The sequence below is a fragment of the Mastomys coucha genome, unplaced genomic scaffold, assembly GCF_008632895.1.
Source record: "Mastomys coucha isolate ucsf_1 unplaced genomic scaffold, UCSF_Mcou_1 pScaffold17, whole genome shotgun sequence".
Taxonomy (NCBI): Eukaryota; Metazoa; Chordata; class Mammalia; order Rodentia; family Muridae; genus Mastomys; species Mastomys coucha.
The window spans coordinates 15,132,894-15,142,099 of record NW_022196899.1 but is presented as its reverse complement, the minus strand read 5'-3'; the positions used below and the strand labels follow the sequence as shown (position 1 = coordinate 15,142,099).

At 36.6% G+C, this 9,206-nt stretch overlaps 1 pseudogene; it reads left to right on the top strand.

The window, feature by feature from the left end:
* The first annotated feature begins 7,404 nt into the window (after positions 1-7,404).
* LOC116094752 lies at positions 7,405-8,058 on the top strand (annotated as a pseudogene).
* Positions 8,059-9,206: the final 1,148 nt, after the last annotated feature.

Sequence of the window (9,206 nt, the reverse complement as noted above, 5' to 3'; positions counted from 1 at the left end):
TCTTTGTTTTTTGGAGGGGAAACTGGAAATGGAGAAATTTACATGTAAATAAAGAAAATATCTAAAAACAGCAAACAAACAAAAAAACAACAAAAAACAAAAAAAAACAACAACAAAAACTATTATGAATGTTATTGTGCAAAGTATTTTATGCTTCCATAATTTACTTCAAATTCATTAATTCTGAGGAAAATAAGATATGCCTGATTTTTATATGTAGTCAAAGCTATTATGTTTTCTTCCATACTCAAAGTACCAACTTAGAAATAACTTTAAGTTACCATTTGCTTTTCCCTTAATCTATTATTTTTACTTGTTTTATATGTAACATGTACAAGAGAATAAGAGCAATAATATATATTATTTTGTGATTAAAAAAAAATTTTGGAATTAGGGAAAAGATTTACCTCTATATTCATATGGAGAAAAAGATCTGAGCATCAGAAGCCTTCCCAGAATGCTGCGTGAACCTTAAGTTTCCCATGTAGAGAAGAACAAAAGATGCTTTCTCCCCGTTTTCTATTTCCAGCCAAACCTCTCCACACACCCACAAATAAATATGTTATTTTTCCAGCTGGATATTCTGAAAAGCTGAATTTCGTGTTTTGATTTACTCACAATTGCAGTGAATAGGAAGTAGGCTTATAGCTTTAATGGCACATTTGGAAATGGAATATTTTCTGAGCCTGAGAAAATGGCTCAGTCAATATGGTAACATATTGTTCTCTATATGACATTGACATATATATATATATATATATATATATATATATATATATATATATATTGACAGTGTAACCGTCTCTCTTCCTCAGTATCAAACGTATGGGAAAAATACTGAAAAATAGCATTGTGCAAATATCAGCACTTACTAGCATGATTAGAAACTATGCTAATGATAACTTACTAATTATTTTTGTTTTTGTTTATGATGTATAGCAATTCTCCAGTAAACCAGAAGCTGGTCTTTCTGGACTCACTTAAGTTTCTCTGAGATATTCCTACCACTACTAGAGTTTCAGCCTAACAAGAAAATAAATTCATAAAACTTGCCGCTCAGAACAGGAAATATTAACAATTAACATTTCAATCTTCTGGGATCCTGTGTAATTTGAGGAAGGAAGGAGGTCTAACATCATCTTTTTTTGAGAGCAATTTACAACTACATTACAAAATATCCCTCAACCCTAGTGTTCTTCCTCTGTTTTAGAATGTGAGTGATGTTAATATTCCTGTGAAATCCAGCAATGCTCTATTTTAAATTAGTATGTCTGTTTTGCGGAAGTACTGCACAAAAAGAATGAGACAGATGTTCAAGCCCCATACTCTGATAAATCCACAATTGACACATAGGTTAAGGAGCAAAGGTCTTGAGACAGAGTTGTAGTTCTATTGGAATAGTGCTTGCTCAGTATGCAGGGTGCTCTGGGTTTGATCCTGAGTACTAGATAACTGAGGTATGGTAGTGCATGTTTACAGCACAGCACTTGGGGGGTAGAGGCAGGGAGATTAGAAATTCAAGACTATTCTCAGTTACATGATAAGTTCTGAGTTGTAGGCTCCCTGGTGCTAGAGGCTCAACCAAAAGGTAGAAGAAGAGGGAAGAGACAAAAGGGAAGTGTGGAGAAGAAGAACAGGGGAATGGAAGAGAAAAAGAGAAAGAAGAAATGATTATCTTTGTGTATACATTGCCTAGCATAAAAAGAATTTACATGCCCAATATCAGAGAGATGCTTAAAAAAAAATCTAAAAGCAAGGAACACAATGTAAATGTGACATTAAACACTATAGCTTCCATTCCCATACATGGAAAAATGGTTTTGCCATATCATTAGGCTGATAAGGAAATCAGAGTGCAGTACTCGTGTTGAAGTGGACAACATGTGCACGTGTACATAGAAGAAACATTGTGCAAACACAGTTGCTTCACTTCTAAGAGGTTGACATGTGTAAAGACTTGAGATCAGAACTGGATGTGAATCTCAATAGCTGTCCGAGTATTCAATTTAATTTCTGGTTAACTGTAGTGTATCCAGCGAAGCGTGAAGTACATAACACAGTTTGTTTATTGTTTTGTTCTGATTTTGTTTTTTGTTTTTGAGATGAGTTATCAAGTGACTCAGCTTGGCTTCAAGATGGGATATCTCCCAAATACACAGCAATTTCAGGATACAGTGAAACTTAGTACATAGCACACATGAGTTTGTACAGTGAGGATCACATTAAAAGAAAACTATAAGGGTGACTATAAGGGTTCTATTATAAAATAGAACCTTGAAACTTAGTGGTAGAGACCAGAACAAGGAAAAGATCAAGTGAAATTAAAATTCTTTATCTTGTAAGGATATATCTTGAATTATTGAAACTAACAACATGCCCCTCTGTATTACTGCGTGAATTAATGGTTATTTTAATTGAATTGGTGTTGAAATCAATGGCTACTTGCATTATTGTATAGATTATATGAATTTGTCTTAATTCATATAATCTAAATTGGTTTCTTGAAAACAGTGGATAAAACATTTTAACTCACAAGTTGTTTTTGTAATTGATTTGGGAGAAAAAGCTCTATTGAAGTATTTTATATCTAGGATGGGTTCTACTTTCTTTAGTGTGTGTGTTATTTAAAATAACAAACAAACAAAGACTTGAATGCCTATAACAAAAGTATTTTAAGGACAGTTAGAAGAGCTGAGGTTGCGAGTCACACATCTTTTATCCCATTGACAAAGTATAGGTATCCTTGAAGCAACAGGAAATACTTCTAGGGCTTCCCTCTTTTATCAAAGAAGAAAACAAACAAGAACAACCCCCCCCCACACACACAATGTTGAGAAGTGATATGCTATAAAAACCTGATGAACTAGCAAATTCTTGTTTCTAACAGACCAGGAAATCTCTATGGAGTAAGGGTGCTGGCTGTGCAAGTTTGAGAACCTAGGCAGAACCCCAACTCTCAAGGTTCTGTTGGTGTTTTGGGTTTTGTTTTTGTTTTTAAAGCAAGAAAAATGTAGAGATGGCTGTGCACGTTTGTAACCCCCGTGCTATGAGAGAAAGTGACAGGGGGATTGTTAGGGCTTTCTGGCCATCTCTCTGTCACCAAATGATAAAGTCACTTTTTAAAATACCATCCCCTGTTCACTTAGGAACCAAATTCTTTAAAAATAATGAAGTGTACTGTGTAGTAAGTTTTGGGGTGTCCTGAAAACACCCTATTATGTGGAACATATTTTATTCTTGAACCTTGGAGAAGACTTATAGGTCTACTAGGGGAGTATGCTTCGAGGCATTGAAGTAGGGAATATAGAACAGGATTGTCTATGACTTCCTCTGGCATCTAAATGTGCTCACTGGTACATATGTGCATGTAACAGCCCCCCCCCAAAACCCCACACACACACTCAAGCCCAGAACCAGGACACTTATATTTGAAGTTCTACAGAAAAGTTCCCTAAGCCCTCAGTGCTAGTGGAAGAAAGAATGGTATCTGGCATACTGAAAAAGAGATGCTAATCAAGAAACATAACTCAAACATGTTAGTGTATCAGTTTCAGACTCATGAGCATCGTTCTCATCCTCTAACAGCATATATTCTCTGACTCAGGGAAATTTTAGCAAAAAGGAGTCTAGGACTTCATGTTACTGTCATGAGCATGGCATTGGTCTCTTGTTCATACCTCGATATCTTGGTATTTGATTCTTTTGGGGTGTCTGTTGTGTCTTTTTTTTTTTTTTTTTTTTTTTTTTGTCCTAACTCTACTTTTGCAAATCTGGTCACTAAGGTTTTCACAAGTGTTTTTCTCTTGACTATCTTATATTTTATGAAACAAATTTCCTTGTGTTAACCAGCTCTTGGTAAGTTTCTCTTCTAAGCCTCTTTTAGGAAGACCTTGCCCCACTCCACTTGGTTTCCTTTGGGTGCACACATCTGTAATGGGCTCTTCCACATTACATATTGAAACTTTGCATGTTCAAATCTGACTCTGTTGTTAGGAAGCAGCGCCTTAAAGTCGAGTTGGATTTCATTATTGTTTCTGGCTCTTTGTAAACTAATATTGTTTCGAGCACGTAGTTTACCACCAACACAGTAACTGAGTTAAACTAAAGCAGAATAAATACATTGTCATTTAAATAACATTGAAAATTAACTGGATTTTTAACAAGAATAAATTTCCAAGATTAAATGTGTATGCTGCAAAATTACAGATTTCATCTCATGATCTTTAGAGCTGATAAGTAAGATGATATTTATTCAATTATTAATCACAGAAGATATTTTGTACCTGAAATAATGTCCAAAAACTATTTTCCCCTCTGTCTCTGGCACACAGGCCAATGTCTTCATAATTATAATATCTCAATAGCTTCACTCTTGCTTATTAGCTATAAATTTAGGACACTCCAGAAGTTGCAGAAAGTAAAAATGAATAGGTTTAGGGAGATTCTCTTTATTTCTTTTACTCATGTTTTATTTATTTTGTTTATTTAAATCTCATTTTTCCTAGTGCTAGTCAGCTTCTCCACTCTAACCTGTAAGAGGGAAATAGAGGCAATGCTGTTGTGATTCTAAAGACTGAGATTCAGAGACTGGCTGTTTGAATTCACGGACTCAAAAACAACAACTCAGGGCCATACTGTAGCACAAATTCTTCTGTCCTTTCCAATTCCTCTTTCTTTCCAGGGTATTTGACTCTGGTCTTGTGTTCACAAGGTCTAAGAAGTCATCCCTCTGCACTCGTTGGCAACATTTTGCTTGTAACAAAGAACACCATTTTAGACCAGAGTGGAGTGGAAGGGACTGCTTCCAGTCTGTAGGTCCAGGAAAACTGTACACTTTGTTAATCCCACTGGTCAAGAATAAGACCAATTCCACACTTTTTGAGCCAAATATGAATCAAGCTTTAATTACATAATGGACAAAATGATGAACACTGCCCAGGTCCATTCCTGAGTTTCCAGAAAATCATGAAAAAAAAAATCACATTTTGCAACAGCTTATAAAGGGAAACCCACAAGGTTACATTTTTCCCACCAGGTCCAATCTGGGGAAGTCATGCATTTCCTGCCTACATATCTCCCCATATCAATCACATCCCCTTTGGTTGGGTTAAACTTGTTTAGGGGAGAGAAAACCTGTAGCTTGTTATGTCTCATAAACAGTAGCCTCCAGAATTTCAGGAGGTATCTGTCCTTGTCCAAGGGCTTACAGGTTAGAAAATAAACTAGCATTTGCCAATTTCTGTGAAACTTTGTTCATTTCTTTAAGTGAACACTAGGAAGTCTTTCTATTCAGAGATGTGACATTGGCATTGGCAAACCTGAAGTCACCATAGCATCACTGATAAGAAGAACCTAGTGGTGTCTCCATGATTATAGCCCACAGTTGCACATAGACAACTCTACTTTGGTTCTACTTGGAATCTGTTCAGAAGGTCTTAGAGGTCACTGACGCCACTTTGAGAAGAAATAGAACAGCTCTATCATGAGTCTGTGCTGATTGTAGAGGAAAGAGCTATTGTCTGCATGACCTGAAGACTAACTCAGAGGAGGACTATGGAGAAGCAGTGAGGGGTAGGAGTCAGCCACAATCCTGCGTCATATAAAGAGGAACCTAAAACAGCTGTCCATCTGAGATGATTTTATAAAACCATCTAATATTCTAACTGTAAATATATTTTGTATTGCATGTTGACGAAATGTAATCATGTTCCTGACCATACCCACACATAAACATTACAAAATGTAACTCTGTTGTTGGGCAATTAATTTTCACCATCATAATAATAATTTATTTTTCTCAATAAGAGTAATTAATATTATCTACCATGAATAGCAACTTAAATGACAGCAGTAACAATGATGATTGTAACATCTGAAAATTCCAAGTTATTTTTCTCTAAAGAGCCTAAATATGATGAAAACATTTACTAAGTGATTTCTAGTAAATGACAACCATACTTATAAGAAATAAGTATTTGACACCTCTGTGATGATGAAACTTCTCAAAGATGAATAGAAATTAGAAAATTATCATGAGGCCTTACTTTATATCAAATCAAATAGTTACAATATATTTTGATAAGCAGAAGTAAGTAAGAAGCAAATGAAATTATGTTTATTGCACTATAGTCAGAGATGATTTCAGCAAATACTTTTACAATACTATGGAGGCTAGGCTAAATAACTATTTTATGCAAAATGTTCTTAAACCAAGACTGACATAAATTTAATTTGGGGATTCATAATACACATTCAACAAAAAAGGCAGATTAAAAATGATTTATTTAGTGACTCTAAATCTAAAAATGAATGTTATCTTTATCATTTTTATTTTTCCTATTATTGAAAATAGATTCCTTTTCTCATATATCCTGACTCTGATTTCTTTCCCATTTTCTTCCCACCTTCCATCTCATCCAGATCTGCTCACTTCCTGCCTCTCATTAGAAAAGAACAGCTTTCTAAGCCGGGCGTGGTGGCGCACGCCTTTAATCCCAGCACTTGGGAAGCAGAGGCAGGTGGATTTCTGAGTTCGAGGCCAGCCTGGTCTACAGAGTGAGCTCCAGTACAGCCAGGGCTATACAGAGAAACCCTGTCTCGAAAAACCAAAAAAAAAAAAAAAAAAAAAAAAAAAAAAAAAAAAAAAAAAAGAAAAGAAAAGAACAGCTTTCTAAGAGATAATATTAAAATATAACAAAATAAACTCAAATAAAATAAAACAAAAAACTATCCCATAAAAGCAGAATAGGAAAAGGAACAGAAGAAGAGGCCAAGAGTAGACACAAAGACCAGAAACCTGTCTGCTCACATACTCTAGAATCCCAGTCATCTGCTAAACTGGAGGCTCCGATGCATATACAGAGGACTGGTGCAGAACTCTGGAGACATTACCCTTGCTGCTTCAAATTCTGTGAGTTCATGTGAACTTTGCTCATGTTGATTTAGAGGGCCTTGTTTTCTTGATGTCCTCTACCTCTCCTGGCTCTTACATTCTTTCTGTCTTTTCTTCTGTGGGGTTCCCTGAAGTTTGCATGGAGGAATTTGATAGGGACATCCCAGTTAAGGCTGAGTGTTCCAATGTCTCTCTTATTTTGTATAATATCTGTTTGTAGGTCTCCGTATTTGTTTCCATCTGCTACATGAGGAAACGAGAAGGAACTTTATACATTTACCATATATAAAGGCTATTTCTGTATTTGTAAATGATAACTGCATAAAAAAGGAATAACTGACAGATATTGTTACTGTTTGCTCATCCAAATGAATACAGTAGTATAGAAATTCAGAAATACTAAGAGTCTCTATTAGGATTTACTCCTCACAGGAAAAACTACAAGTATCATAAATGAAAAAAAAAAAAAGATAACTAGAATGTTCAAATAAAAAAATACAAAAGAGCTCTTCTCGCTGAGCGCCGCCAACATGGTGTTCAGGCGTTACGTGGAGGTTGGCCGGGTGGCCGACATATTCTTTGGGCCCCATGCTGGAAAGCTGGTCGCAATTGGAGATGTGATTGATCAGAACAGGGCTTTAGTGGATGGACCCTGTACTCGGGTGAGGAGACAGGCCATGCCTTTCAAATGCATGCAGCTCACTGACTTCATCCTCAAGTTCCCACACAGTGCCCGCCAGAAGTATGTACGAAAAGCTTGGGAGAAGAAGCCAGACATCAATACGAAATGGGCAGCTACAAGATGGGCCAAGAAAATTGATGCCAGAGAAAGGAAAGCCAAGATGACAGACTTTGATCGTTTCAAAGTTATGAAGGCAAAGAAAATGAGAAACAGAATAATCAAGACTGAAGTAAAGAAACTTCAAAGAGCTGCTATCCTGAAAGTGTGTCCTAAAAAAGCAGCTGTTGCTAAAGCCGCCATTGTTGGGGGTGGGGGCGGGGGCCGCGGCGTCAGCTGCTAAAGCTAAAGTCCCAGCCAAGAAGGCCACAGGGCCAGGCAAGAAGGCTGCAGGCCAGAAGGCAGCACCTCCTGCTAAAGGTCAGAAACGTCAGAAGACCCCAGCCAGAAAGTACCTGTTCCAAAGACAGCTGGTAAGAAAGCGTAAGGCTACACAAAGAATTAAGGTTCTTTTTGACAGTGGTTAAAAAAAAAATACAAAAGAGAGTGAAACTCAGCCAATGAATTAACTCTGCTTCTGGGGTCATCTGAAGGCCAAGCGGAGCATGATTTTATCTTCAGTATATTTCAGATATCTCCCTACTTCTTTGTGAGTGGATTACATATTGGTTGTGAACACACTAAAGCTGTCTAGATACAATATCAATGGCAGAGTATAATAGTAGACAGAAGGTTTTAGAAGTTGGAGAAATGGATCAGTGTTTAAGACGACTTCCTGATCTCCAAGAAGCCCTGAATTTTATTCCTAGCACCATTTTATTTTGTCCCTCTCTTCTGGTTTCTGTGGACATCACATACTCATAAAAATAAAAGCAGGTCTTTAAAAAACAAGGTTAATATAATTATTTTTATGAGAACAGTATTTAATCTAAAATCTTTTGCATGCAAAATATTTCTATCATTGAGGTGTCCCTTTTTTAAAATGATTTATTGATTCTCTGTATAAATGAGTACACTGTAGCTATCTTCAGACATACCAGAAGAGAGCATCAGATCTCATTGCAGATGGTTGTGAGCCACCATGTGGTTGCTGGGAATTGAACTCAGGACCTCTGGAAGAGCAGTTGGTATTCTTAACCGCTGAGCCATCTCTCCAGCCCTGAGGTGTACTTTTTAAATATGTCTTAAGCAATATGGTTTTCTCCAGCAATACAGATCTGAGATCTCTGCTTGCAGTGATCACATATTCATAAATATATATTTCACAATAATCAATGGTTTGATATGAGAGAAAAGATTTCCAGCGAACCTGCTATGTGTTCAAAAATCAGCAAATCTGTCTAGACTGAAAAAGCATGACTATGGCCCTTCAAAATAAAGCGGAAGTTTGGGGCTAGAGACTTAGTGATAAACCGACTTTCTCATTTCTCTAGTGTTAATTGACAGCTACCATGGGTTAATAGAAGGGTACATGGGTTACAAACAGGAAAAAAGTCCTCAAGGAGCTGCAAGAGAGATGTACTCAATACCAGTACCAGGTGCTATCTGTACTATAGCACCTTCCACATCTGTATAATACTGTGCGTCATAACCAAGGGATGCAAGACAACAAACCCTTTAGAATCTGCTCTAAGT